This window comes from Pogona vitticeps, chromosome 10 (assembly GCF_051106095.1).
Source record: "Pogona vitticeps strain Pit_001003342236 chromosome 10, PviZW2.1, whole genome shotgun sequence".
Taxonomy (NCBI): domain Eukaryota; kingdom Metazoa; phylum Chordata; class Lepidosauria; order Squamata; family Agamidae; genus Pogona; species Pogona vitticeps.
The window spans coordinates 22,429,003-22,443,583 of NC_135792.1; the positions used below are offsets into that span (position 1 = coordinate 22,429,003).

The 14,581-nt window shown below is 42.4% G+C and overlaps 1 long non-coding RNA gene across 1 annotated transcript; it reads right to left on the reverse strand.

The window, feature by feature from the left end:
• Positions 1-3,182: 3,182 nt before the first annotated feature.
• On the reverse strand, positions 3,183-8,310 carry LOC144584409 (uncharacterized). The gene is made up of 2 exons (XR_013538633.1): positions 8,206-8,310; positions 3,183-7,150 (listed from the first exon to the last, which is right to left on the reverse strand). It is a non-coding gene; the product is annotated as an uncharacterized LOC144584409 (long non-coding RNA).
• Between the last annotated feature and the right edge of the window lie 6,271 nt (positions 8,311-14,581).

A 14,581-nucleotide genomic window follows, 5' to 3' on the forward strand; every position in this document is an offset into this window, starting at 1 on the left:
GCAGTAGTTAAGGGCCTATGGCCACCTGCTGTCCAAGTGTCACCTTTTATACGGGTTCCCCAGCATGTGGTACTAATGTAAAAAGAGCATCTCTTTTACGGCATTCAGCTTGCATCGAGGAGTCTGCATATGAAGTCTGCTAACTTGGCTAATTCGAAGCCATCCATTAACGGCGTAATGCTTTGTCTGTGCCAGATTTTCAGTAAACAATTATTTAAAAAGATCATCATCGCAAATCACTTCCATCTCTGCTTTCAATTGGCAGGGGTATTTAAAACTTATCTCTGACGAACGATCTTCCTGAGCTTGTGTTCCCTCGAGCACAGACTGCAGGCATGAAAGTCAGTTCTGTTACTGAAACTGGAAAGGCCTAATCCTGTAAACTGGCTTGACTGCAAAATGGCCCTAGGCCAAGCAAGGGTGGACTGGGTGGCCTCCAGATGTTGGCCTGCAGTTCCAAAGAGCTCTAGGCAGCATCACCAGTGATGAAGACTGGTGAGAATAATAGCCGAACAAAGTCTTAGAGTACTACACTTTGTCCATTCTTGGAGCAGAAAGTAGACCACTCCTGAGAATATAAGAGGGTTGGAAGTGTTCACCCTTTCTAGAAAGTAGGGTTGTCAGGATCCTTCAGCATCCCTGATATTTCAGGATCAAAACTCGAAACCAGGGTCTTGGTCCTTGGGATGTTACAAAGGCAGAACAAGCAAGTGTTTGGAGCAGACATGTGCTATTTGGGGACATGAATACAAGTAGCAACACCACAGAAGCCACAAACGCCTATTCCCTTCCCCCAGAACCGGTAGGTCTACTCATTGGTCACCACGCAGCACTGGGGTCCTTCATTGTCACTGGCATGCCAATCTGAGAAGGAGCCCACATTCCCCGTGCGGCTTACCATCCTGGCAAGGAGGCAGGCCGGGGAGTCTCCCCACTCAGCTGCGCTGTGACTTCACCAACACTGATGTGTTCTTATATTCCAAGCTGGATGGATATGTCTTGAAGTCAGAACTTGGAAAAGTCTCTTTTGGGGACTACTCCTCCCAGAACAGAACAGCCAAAGGTTTGGAGTCCAAAATGTAGCACTTCCAGGTGCTGATCAGATTAATCTGCAGTCCAAAGTACATCCTTTAGGAAAAATAATTTCCTTCTTCCCTGGGCTGATTTGACAGCTGCTGTTTTAATTGGGAGGCTGCCCACTTGTAGGTTAATAGTTTTCAACCTAGAGCTTATCAGGCAAACCCTCTTCTATATTCACTGTCTAAACCCTCTTCTGTCTTTGCTTTTAATCAGCATTTGCACAGGGATGCTGAAAGGGTTTGGCTGTGATCTCTGCTTTAAATTCTCTTCTGCCAAAGGCATACAGAAGAGGGGAAAAGCTCTTCTACCTCCTACCCAGCCCGATAAACTGGAAAGTATTTTCAACAAGGCCATTCAATGGAACTGAGGTAAATATGTTACTCCACAGGTGCATTCCCTTTGCAATAACACATGCCCTAGTAATCCATTACTCTCATCTCATGCTCTGTTTAGTACCCAGCCTGTGAACAACATAGCCAGTTAAGGTCACTGTGATAATAGAGGTGGGTTAAACAGCATATGTGGGACTCCGGCATACACCATAATGACCATAATGTAGATAAAAAAGGCAGCAGAAAAGGTTTCATACACATGCTTGGCACAGATGGAACCGCTCAGCCTCCTGAGCAGGCTGATCTGTGTGTTTATTTCAGCTGACCACATTACAACCCAAAATCCCCCCCAAGAAAATCCCAATTATGGGATCAAAACCATGTTTGTGTTTACATGACTATCCTGCATTGTTCAAGCCCAGATTTCATCTCAATTCTACTAAATGGCCTTGTAGAAAATGCTTTCCTTTGTTAGCACAATGATTCTACAACAGCCCTACACAGTATCACTTAGAACTGCATTGCCAGAAGGGACCCTCTTGGTCATTAAGTCCAGCCCCTGCCAACGAAGCACAGTGAGGGATTGAACTCCCAAAACCTCTAGATCTGCAGCCAGATGCCTAAAACTCTAAGCAATATACTGTATGTAGCAACTATATTGTTATCCGTATATTGGCAGGAGGTGGAGTCTTCGGGTTGATTGCCTAAGCCTATTTGGTGAACATGTGGCAAAGAGAGTATTTTCATCACTAGATATTCTGACTTGTAGTTAGGGCAGACCGGTGACCTGTTTCTGCTCTGTATGCGATTTCACACACAAACCCCAGTGAATAATTTCATGATTTTAATTTCTTAAAATTGTGTTTGAATTTTATCCCACCTTTCTTCTAGAACTCAGCCTTGAGACATCTCACAACAAGATTAAAAACTGGAACAGAGGAAAGGAGGTACTGTTTGGAAAAGATTAAATGTTAAAACATGTGTGTGGACTTTGGAGGAACCCTTGAATGTTCTGAATGTTTGCCAATACAATCCTTAACCATGAATTCTTGTTCCAAACTGTGGCCTCTGCAAAGGATCTAGCAAAACTTGGCAAGACAACAAGCTAGTTAAAGGAGCCCAGGACCATGGACAGCTCCCCGTGGAGCATGTGTCTGTAACTGGATGAGAGACGTTGCACCAGCAAAAGCCCAACAACTTATCTGGTCTTTATTAGCCAAATAGCTGACATGGTTTTGTTATCTCCACCACCTACCTGATGGGAACCAATGCAACTTCAGCTGGCCATACAGTATTTCTGAACATTTGAGTCCAGCAGAGCCACAAAATTTCCACTAACTACAGCTGTGGGATGGCATAGCCTTTCTGCATTCAATATGATCCCGAGAATGAGGAGGAAAATATGGTGTCTACTGAAATATCAGACCACTGATTCATATCTGACTGTCAGTGGCTTTCCAGCATCTCAGGCAAGAATCTGTCCAAGCTGTACCTGGTGATCTTGCTGGTCTCCAGCTAAGTACTGACCAGGACCGATCCTGTTAGCTTGTGAAATCAAAAAAGATCAAGTGCCTTCAACATGGGTACCACAACAAGAAGCATGACAACTACTGCCATTACTTTCTAATGCTTTTTTAAATAATTAAGTTTTTACAAGAATAAAAAGCAAACAATAGATCATGCACATTTTATCTGGAGCAGTTGACCACGTACAGAATCACAACCCACTTTAAAAGAACCTCTTTCTAAAAATCAACATAAGAGACTGGGGGGGATCAACATCTCATCTTGGAATTTATATATTCTCCAAAAGAAAATGAAATTTGTAAACATGTGCTGGATTGTTTCCTTGTATTCTGGTGTCTAATACGGATAGTAAGTCTGCCCGTTAATGCTAAGGGCCCAAATTTGGATATTTCACCAAACAGAGTATAATCACTTTGTTTCCATTGTCAATCTACAACTGATCTGGCAGAATAAGGCATACAAAACACTGCCAGAATTACCAGGTGTCTGTGTGGGAGTGTATATTATAGAAAAGCTTGGATAGTTGTTAAATATGTGCAGTAACCACTCATAAAGTACTATTGATAAATATCCTGGCATAGATAAAAACCACTATCTTGATTTAAGCCACAGGTTATGGAATGGAACTTCTTGATAAATGTAGTTCAGCAGTTTCCCCTTTGAAGTTCTTTTGTTGCATCTGGAATAATAAAGCTGCAAGATTTAAGAGTGACTTAATACAACAGAAAGTGAAAGTGATGCTTAGCCCTTCCAAACATCACAAAATATTACTGTCCGGCAATAATAACTGAGTTATGCTAGGAGGGGAAAGACGGTAATCTTTACTGGCATATAGAACACCATGATAGGCCTATTCCTTAGAGAAGATGGGCTTGGGCAGATAAAAAAGACAGAATGATGTCAAGGACGTCTGTTGTAACTCATGACACTGTATTAAAGATCTGGGACAAATATATATCTCTGGATGGAGTGCCATCGTATTTCCTTTAGCCCAAGTTCTATAAGAGAGTTTACTGTTGCTGGAATTGTTAGCAACTGGTTTACACGGGAAAGAAGTAACACACAGGAAAATGTCAGGACGTAAAAATTACATTAAGATATATTATGAAGCACATATAATTTAAGATTTCTAAAACAAGATGCGCTGCATGATAACGTGAGAGGGAAGTGTTAGAAATGAATGGTGTGGGCCACGTGCAAGCTAAGAAACCCTGTGCAAATCAAGAGCAAAAAAAAGCTAGATATATTTATGTAGGGTGGATTCTTCTCCATGCGTTTGCAACCAGAGAAAGGAATCTGCCGGCTGTCTGACTTCTGCCCAAAAGTAGGATGACTGGAAAATCTTACCTGGAAATTCTGAGAGGATGAGAATTCACAGCCTGATCTGGTTGTCTTAATAAGAATTGCAGATGAAGGAAACCAAAAAAGGAGTGAAGCATTGCTGGATAGATCAGTGGTTTAGGCATTCGGCCGTGGTGCCAGAGGTTGGGAGTTTGATTCCCCACTCTGCCTTCTTGATGATCCATAGGGTCCCTTCCAAGCTCTCCAGCTCAAAGGCTATTATTGCCCCATCTGATTGTGGACACCCCTCCTTTACTTTAGGAGGTGTGGCGCTGAAGACACTACTCAATGGGGTCAAGATTTTGTGGCTTTTGCCCACAGGCTACAAACCGGTCTATGTACTTTCAGGATGCATCTGCATTACATGGGAACATCCATTTCATGTCACTTTAGTCACTATGGCTCGTCTCCAAAGAATCCGATGATTCCTGGGTGCTGAGGTATTAAGGAGGGGACATTTTGGGTGAACTAGAATGGGGAGTAAACATGACAGTGTTCCTCTGGGCACTGACTCTTTGTGGGTACCTGCCAAAGGCGGTGGAGCTGGGAAGCACTGAACACTGGTTTAGCCAAAATATGAACTGGCACAACCGGCCAAACTGGGGGTCCATGCCCATCTCTAGTGTTTACCAAGACAGCCTGTATCCAAAATCAACCAGAACTGAAAGCGAAGCTCTCCAAAAGACCCCCCCAAAATGAAAGAAATATTGATGTTTCTCCCTTCAAAATACCTCACCAAACTATGATTTCAAGACTCCGAAGGGCGAAATATAGAACTGTACAGTAGAACATGCATGAATATTCCTTCATGGACATGATGAGCTTCTTCAATAAATGTGCCCCAATTCAACCCACTTATATGCCTTTCTCAACTCCTCATCTTCAACTCTGCTCAGAATGTCTCCGGCTAAGTGGGCGAGGCGTTAATTTAATGATAGGCCTGTATTGCGGGTGACTTAGTTTTTTCAAAAGACGTTTAAAAATATGAAGAAAAGAAAATCTACTTTTGTCTCAAAGACTTAAAATGGATGTAAATATTTTCACCCCTTAAAACACTGCCCTTCCCTGTCATTCCTTTGAATGTTATAAGCAAACATTGTCCCACAGCTTTGCTGCGTAGCACCAATTGCAGTTGCTACGGCGGCTTCCTCCAGTCGCTTTCTGAGCGTGACGTTTCCAAATGCTTGGACATCAGTCTCTTGCTGGAGAGCACAGCTTCCTTATGAGAAGAACAGATGTCATGAATATATGGGGAAATTAGCTGTAATTTTTCTAATGGTGCGTGTTGTGTAATTCAGCAGCACTTTAAAAAGAGACTGAGCCAAAGATTCTAGAGCAAATTTCTGAGATTCCTCTCTCCTGTCACCAGAAAATAAATAAATAAACCAAGGCCATTCTTCCTAGTCTGCAGTTCCTGAGACAAATAGGACTCCTGCAGGCTGTTTTCTTCAGGGCAAGAAAAAGTTGGATCTTGCTCCAGGGCAGCAAAATTTAAAGAGTGGCACTGCAGGTTAAAGTGCTGAAGGCTCTGTGCTGCAAAGTCAGAAGACCTGCAGTCATAAGATTGAATCCACATGATGGATCGAGCTCCCATTGCTTGTCCCAGCTCCTGCCAACCTAGCAGTTTGAAAGCATGCAAATGCAAGTAGATAAATAGGGACCACCTCAGTGGGAAGGTCACGGCATTCCTTATCTAGTCTCGCTGGCCACGTGACCACAGAAGATTGTCTTTGGACAAACGCTGGCTCTATGACTTGGAAATGGGAATGAGCACCACGCCCTAGACAAATTGTCAAGGGGAACCTTTACCTTTACCTAAATGTAGAGGTGGATCTACTGCTGAGTGTGAGGAGAATAAATGGAGATGTCTCCAACGATTACTGACTTTTCCTTTTATTAAAAATGTAAACTTCCCTTTCCTTTTTTTCGAGGGTGGAATACCATATTCTCCTTTTCTTTTTCTTTGAGGAAATTGGTACCCATGACTCAAGGCAGAGTTGCTGGTGGATGGGGCCACCTGATGCAGATGACGTTACTAGGGCTGTGTGGGACTGCCCCAAAATATAACAGAAAACGGAATGATCCAACAGGAAATGGCGAGAATGTGTTGGGAACTTGTAGACCGTAGGAAACAGTAGTAATCTACTCTCAACTTATTGTCTACCTCTTTCAGAATGGCAACTATTATCATCCAATGGAGCAAAAAAAATGAAGAGTTTTGTGGCCCTTTCAAGACTTGTAATTTGATTACAGATACCAGTATAGTGTAATGGACAGACTTGGCCAGAAGAGGACTTGGGTTTGAATCCCCATTCAGTCGTGGAAACTCATTGGGGTGTGTGGAACTTGTAAAGCCACTCCTTAAACATCTATGCTGAAAGTTTTATTAGGATCACTCTAAATCAGTTCCAACTTGACAGCACATAACAATTTTATTACGTTGTGAAAAATTCAATTTCTACAGAAGACAAAGTTGTGTTCCTTCCAATGGTAGAAATCCCGTGTTCTAGGTTTAGCCTAACTCCGGGAGGCAGTGGAAGACAGGAGGGCCTCGTGTGCTCTGGGGTCACGAAGAGTCAGACACGACTTAACGACTAAACAACAACAAGGTTTAGCCACTCCAGCCATGAGAACTATGTAGAAAGTAATTCTGTGGGAGCTTCTGAAATCTGGACAATTTCCCAGTCTTGGGGAGCCACCTTGGATGCTCCTCAAGCCACAGGGTGGGGTTGTGTGTCCACCACCATCATAAAAACTGGCAAAAGCAACTGAGGTTCCTGTCACTATAATGGCAGTGACTGCAGCAGATGTCTGTGGTGGGGCCAAGTGCCAGAACATCCTTCCATACCACTCATCCCTGCCAACGGGGCCTGTAAAGGAGTAAAAGGAAGCAAACAGTTTCAGCGACAGCAGAAACAGGGGCAGCAGGAGCTACAAAAATGGTCAGTGGTGCATGTGGCTCAGTGGACCTCTGTGGCCTATGTCTGCCCTACAACCTCCATCCCTGGTCGCCCCATTTAAGGATCAAATGCATTTACTGAATCAATGGTGAGTCAACACTTATGTAAATCCCACTGGTTCAATAGGATTACTCTAGGCAGGGTCACCAAAAAATTGATGCTTTTGAATTGTGGGGCTGGAGGAGGCTCTTGAGAGTCCCCTGCAAGGAGAACAAACCTATCCATTCTGAAGGAAATCAACCCTGAGTGCTCACTGGAAGGACAGATCCTGAAGCGGAGGCTCCAATACTTTGGCCATCTCATGAGAAGAAAAGACTCCTTGGAAAAAACCTTGATGTTAGGAAAGTGTGAAGGCAAGAGGAGAAGGGGACAACAGAGGAGGAGATGTTTGGACAGTGTCATTAAAGCTACCAACATGAATTTGACACAACTCTGGGAGGCAGTGGAAGACATGAGGGCCTGGCGTGCTCTGGTCCGTGGGGTCACGAAGAGTCGGATGTGACTTAACGACTAAACAACAACAACAGGTGGGGGCACCAATTATTTACGGCCACAGAACTGCAAAGCTACAGCACTAACTTGTGAGACTCCTGCATTTTCCTGGAGAACTCAAAAGAGAAAACACGCTTAAAACGGGGGCTGGGTCCAAAGTTTTGAGAAGCAGTGCCCTAATTACAATTCCTCTGGGATCTTGGTGGCATAGTCATGCGATGCATCCAAGCCGTCTACCCACATCCCTCCCTCTTTCTTTTCCAGTCTCTGTGCCATCCTTGCTGTTCGTGGTCTGATTCTTGTAGGAGCAAAAGCCTACTCTATCATTACAAAACTTTATTGTAGGACTCCCGTACCAAATCAAGAAGAAGATACATGAAGAGGTTGTAATTATCCATGTCCCAACTAAACCTCTTGCATTTATGTTCTCACCATCCCCAACACAGCTCCACCCAGTAAAGTCATAATCATACATCACATGCTGGTTCCGTGAGTTGGTTCCTACTGGGTGAAGAGAGAATTTTGAATCTGGAAAATTGCTGTAAAAGGGGCTGCACATGTACATGTGTCGAGTTGACTTCTAGCCTGGATGACATGAGAGGTTTAGACTATGGAGGAGAAGAAAAAAAAAACTATCAGTCTATCAGTGGCTACTTGAAAACTAGCACTTACAACTAATGTATCACAGTCCTCTCTCACCTGAGGTTTATCAATTATTGCAATGCAGTTGGGGGATAACGTCTCTCCTTCTGAAGTGTCTTGTGGTGCTTTAAAAGTGAAGAGGTTTTGTGGGCTCTAACTCTTCTTCCAATAGAGATGTCTACAAATAATAAAAATAGTTGGCTTCCTATAACTTGAGCCCGTTATTACATGTCCGGCATTCTGGGATGATCAAGAACAGATCCTGCTCCTCTTCTGTAGAAATACTTACCCATTATTACTTCCGCATGAAGGCAGGCTAAGAGAATCCAGGCTGCCCTTTGCAAAGATGGCGGCTGCAGCTTCCCCACCCTAAATGAAGCCGCAGCCGCCATTTTCACAAAGGGCAGCCAGTCTCCCTTTTTACATGCTGTGGCTCGGACTAGGTTAAGAGACCTCAGCAGCTTCGATTAAGGGGCTGTCGGTGGGGTTTGGCTAAGGTCGGGAAAGGAAGGGGATGGGGTTAGGATGTAGTATTGGGTGGCTTTGTGGGGTGGTGGCTGCCTTTCTGCTGCTGATCAACTATTGGCCAGTAGGCAGAATGTTTTTTTAAAATCCGAAGTACGAATAAAAATGGGTAAATATTCATCCCTTCATATTTGTGGGGGTCTCTGGAACCCACAAATATGGATCGATGGATATTTAATGAATCAGCTATATTTGTTGGAAAAACCGTTCCATTTTAATACCTGTCCCCATCTCTAATTGTGATCAGTCAGGAGAGACTGGACAGCACACACCCATGATCTCTTCCAGGTGTCTCCAGTGTGGACTTCTCAGGGGCCTCATTCCGATTCCCTGAACAGTCTAGATTTCTTACTGAAACCACACATCTCGCAACCCATGATTTCCTTGTCTTCAGAAAGAGCTGTGCAGATTAAACAGGCACCTCTGATAACAAGGTGCTTGCATGTTAGGAAATGGAAATATTTTGGGTAGCAATCTTCCAGATGCATAATTGAACTTGACATGAAATTACACACTGGGTTATGGTCTGAAAACATATGATGCTAGAGACTTGCAGAAGCTAGATAGATCTGGGTGTGGTCAGTACACAGGTGAGAAACTGCTTGGAGCACTTAAGGGTATGTATGCTGCTTTCGTCTCCATGGAGGAAAAACTGGAAGAATGTAAAAACTTCATGGATAGAAAGGGCTTCATTTTTCATACTGGAGAAAATGACAGTATTACATTTCTTGAAAGGTTAGGAACTTCATCGACGTTTGCTGTGCTTCTGTTTCATGAAAAAGCTGTGTTTCATTATGCATTAGCACCACCCCAAATGGATTTTATTTTTGCATTTCAGCAGAGATATAGAGACTAATACCAGTAGAATTAGTAATGGTGAATATGTTTTAACTAGTTTATCCCTGACATCTTTTATCTGTCAAATCCAGGAGAAAATTGCAAATGATTATGGATGATAGTCCACCATCAGATGAGGCCTGGCTCACCATAAGATACCTTATTTTAAATACATATGGAAAATGTTCTCTTCTAAATACTCCAGGCTTTAAATGTGTTAATGCAAGTGGTGCTTCCATATTTCCAATTCCAGCTTATTGGTGATATGAAAAGTGCCTCCATCAGACCCAATTCATTTGAAAAATCTTATGTTCTTTAGGGAATATTTTGGCAACACAATTTTCAATGGTGTATGGATTTGTCCTCTAGCAAGATTTTTCTAGTGGTTGAAAAAGCAGCCTTTAAAGTGTTACAGTACAAGGAAGGAGAGAAAGAAAGAAAGAAAGAAAGAAAGAAAGAAAGAAAGAAAGAAAGAAAGAAAGAAAGAAAGAAAGAAAGAAAGAAAGAAAGAAAGAAAGAAAGAAAGAAAGAATATATATTATATTACCCAACCCAGTGTGGGTCGTCACAAAGACGCTTTTGAGAGTAAACAAATGAAGAATTGAGAAAATAAGGAAGAAGATGGTATTTAGAGAATGTGAATATTTGGAGAATGCTGGGGCGTGAACACTGAGGGAGCTGTTCATTTATAGGTTAGATGCATTATAACAGGAACTGGGTAAATACAATTTTTTTTTAAAAAAAATTACAGTTCCTTGGGATGAAAAGGACATTCAGTCTCTGCCTTTTTCCCACAGGTCCTGGTTAATAATATGAATGGAAATTATTTTGCTGAAGGGTCGTGGTGGAGGCTGGTTTTGCCAACCTTTTGCATCATGGTAAATATATCATCCTACAGTGGTAGCCGGCTCTATTTTTCTCAAATTAGTTATGAGGTTGTTTCCTTCTCCGTTGTGTCCCCTGTTATGGAGTCAATCGCAGAAAAAATGGTTAGCAAGAAGGGAGAATGTTTGTAATTCCAGGATTCCCAACTGCAGAAATGATTTACAATCCCTTAGGCAGAGAGGAGAAAGAAGAAGGCAACAGTCTTCCTAAAGCCGTGATCTACTTCACTACACATGGTTTAGCTGGGAAGGAGAAAGGAACGCCCCCTTAGTCCCACTGCTTGCTGGGACTTGCCTCACTGCTGCCTGGGTGGGCGGTTTATTGAGCATCTCCCCATACACCATCTAATGGGCAGTGAGATTACCATGGATTAAAAAAGAAAACAGGCATATGGTCATTATGTAATACAAGGATACCTTTACTGGACCACTAAAAAACTGAACAAACAGCTAGCTTTCAACCCAAACCAGTCTTCATCAGGCTGTACACCAATATCTTGTGGATAGTGCAGGAAAAGAAACATATGAGAGTCCTAGAAATTCTTGGCAGAGGTCTATGCCTGTTAAACGCAAGTTCAAAAAAAAAAATGCTAGTTGCAAACACTGTTGGGGGTGTGGCTTCAAACTCCAGCCCTGGTGGCCATTGGCTGGATTTCCCCTCCAAACTTCTCAAACAAAGGAATGCCCCCCATTGACTTCTTTTGAAACTCAAAGTTGTCAGTTGGTCCGGGGGGGGGGGGGAACGGTATTACAGGAATACAGCCATCAGAGAACTGGGTCTAGTTTGGAAGGCTTTTAAGCAGAGGTTGCATAGCTGTCTTTTAGGAATGCTTTACCTGTGGATTTCCTTAAGGGATGGAGGGTTGGCCTCAAAGATCCTCCGGGATCATCCCAACTCAGCAGATATATGACTCTGTGCCCTACATGCTCATAGCAGGAGTGAGCAAGTTGCAAGGTACTAGGATGGTTTGGGCTCCCCCCATGATTCACATTAGTCCCCACCCACCCCATAAGTCAGAAGTGGCCAAAAGTCTATTTCTGATTCTGTAAGCCCTTTCATCTGTCTGGGAAGCTTTGGTGGGGATTTCCTGCTTCAGCGTTGTGTTGGTTTCATTCATTCATTCATTCATTCATTCATTCATTCATTCATTCATTCATTCATTCATTTATTTATTTATTTATTTATTTATTTATTTATTTATTTATTTATTTATATTTATACCCCGCCCATCTAGATGATGACTTGATGGATCTCTTCCAGCTCTACTTTTCCATGATGAAAACATCTAACATGTCTTGGGTTCTGCACCTAAAAAGAGATGCGCAGCCATAGAGGAAAACAATGAAATTTACGGTACGTACTAAAAACGTCTTTACATTTACAGCGTCTTGTCATTCCCTTACAAAACAACAACCCTCCAGTCATAAATCAGACACTGTCAGAATAATAAAGGAAATCTGTTACTTCCATATGGTCTCCATTCTCATTTGTCACAGATGCACACTCATTAACACCACAGGCTTTTCATGAGGCCGACAAAAGAGCACAGAGGGTTAAAAAGACAAGCAAACTTTAAATGCCACTGTTTGGAAGAAACAGCACAGATTTTTTTTCAAAAAACAGAAACATCAATACATCTATATATGTATAAATATGTGTGTGGCTACATTTCTATATCTATGAGGGTTACCATAATGCAGTTCTGATCCGAGAACTAATTTCCAAAAAAATAAAGGTATAATCTGAGATGGGTGATGCTTTAACGATGTTATTGGACATGTAAATTAGATCTGTGACAGATGCAAGCTGGAAGAAAATACCTGGATCATGAAATGGCTTTCAAAGGGTCTGTTTTTCTCACCGAAAGCAGCTGACTTCTTGAGCATTTCTCTGTAGGAAGTATCTTAAAAACACATCAATGCTTATACTTTCTCTTCTGAGCTGAAGAATGCTGTTTATCTGTTTTTAAGAGCTTGGCAACCAAAGGGGGGTGGGGGTGGAAGGGACATAAATTAATGTGTGTGCCTTGGGATAGTCAGAAGGAGGCTTACGCTGTACTTAAAACTGTTAAATGCATTTATAACAAAGATAACTGGTAGCAATATGTTTGCAAGGACTGGCTTATTTGACAAAACCCTTATTTGCTTAACGTCTTAATCCTGAAATAATCTTTGGCATTATCTTTTTCTAAATGAGTGTCACTCATGAATGCCTTTTAAAGGGTAAAAGGATAAATAAACTTAACTAGCAGGAAATGTCATACTCACGTTCCTTATGATGAAACCAGATGCTTTTTTTTTGCAGGATCTGGTGGGAGGCTGTGTTGGAATGAACGTGTAAAACAAGACTGTGGTCCAAGGCTGGGACAAAAAAAAACACAGCCTTGTGGGCTTCCACATCCCCATGCAGGCTAAACTTCTAAATGGCCCAATTTCAGCGTAGCAGGAGAATTTTTGAAATTTTTCAAAAAAAAGCCACTTGGGGATGAGCTAGAATGGTCAAACAATGTTAAGCATGTGATGAGGGGAGAAATGGATGCTAGCTGATAAGGTAGGATTCCAGATCGCAGAAAAATAGTGCATCAATCCATATAAGAGCCTCGTGGCGCAGTGGTTAAAACTCTGTACTGCAGCTAAAACTGGGCTCACGACCTGGGGTTCAAATCCCAGGTAGCCGGCTCAAGGTTGACTCAGCCTTCCATCCTTCCGAGGTCAGTAAAATGAGTACCCAGCTTGCTGGGGGGGCAATATGTAGCCTGTATAATTAATAATTGTAAACCGCCCAGAGAGTGCTTGTAGCGCTATGGGGCAGTATACAAGTCCAATAAATAAATAAATAAATAAATAAATAAATAAATAAATAAATAAATAAATAAATAAATAAATAAATAAATAAATAAATAAATAAAAATAACTTGATGTTCCTTATAGCTGGTGGTCATAGAATAGTTGAGTTGGGAGGGACCTCTAAGGCGACGGAGTCCAATCCGCTGCTCAATGCAGAAATCCGATCAAAGCAGACCTGACAGTTGTCAGCCCTTTTTTTTTCTTGAATGCCTCTAACGTTGGAGCACTCACAACTTCCTGAGGTTATTGATTCCATTCTCATACTGCTCTACAGCTAAGACGTTTTTCATGATATTCAGCCTAGATCTAGCTTCTTGTAGCTTGAGCCCATTATTACATCTGGGATGACTGAGAACAGATCTTGTCCCTCCTCTGCAGGACAGCCTTTCAAGGATTTGAAAAGTGCAATCCTATCTCCCCTCAATCTTCTTTTCCCAAGGCTAAATCTGCCCAGTTCTTTCTGTCTTTCTTCACAAGGCTTGACTTCCAGTCCCCCGATCATCCTTGTTGCCCTCCACTGAACTTGCTCCACCTTGTTGGAATTCTTAAAGTGTAATGTCCAGAGATAAACACAGTACTCTAGATGAGACCTAAATGTACTGTGGTTTAAGCATGGCAGGTGGCTCACACTGTTCCTGCAAGATGAAGCTCCCTATTCTCCTGACAGATCCCTCTATCACATTTACCTAATGACAGTAGCATCTTCATTTGTGACTCTGTACAATGCTGCTCTTCAGTTGTGGGATTCTACAGCTTATTGGAAGGACAGATCCTGAAACTGAGGCTCCAAAGCTTTGGCCATCTCATGAGAAGAGAAGACTCCCTGGAAAGGACCCTGATGTTGGGAGAGTGTGAGGGCAAGAGGAGAAGGGGACAGCAGAGGACGAGATGCTGGACAGTGTCATGGAAGTGACCAACATGAAGTTGACCCAACTCCGGGAGGCAGTGGAAGACAGGAGGGCCTGGCATGCTCTGGTCCATGGGGTCACAAAGAGTCAGACACAACTTCACAACTACACAACAACTACTTATTGAGCAAATGCATTGTTGTGTACAAATAAGAAAAGGTCTTAGGAGGCTGTTAAGTCCACATAACTGCTGGAATGAAAGAATG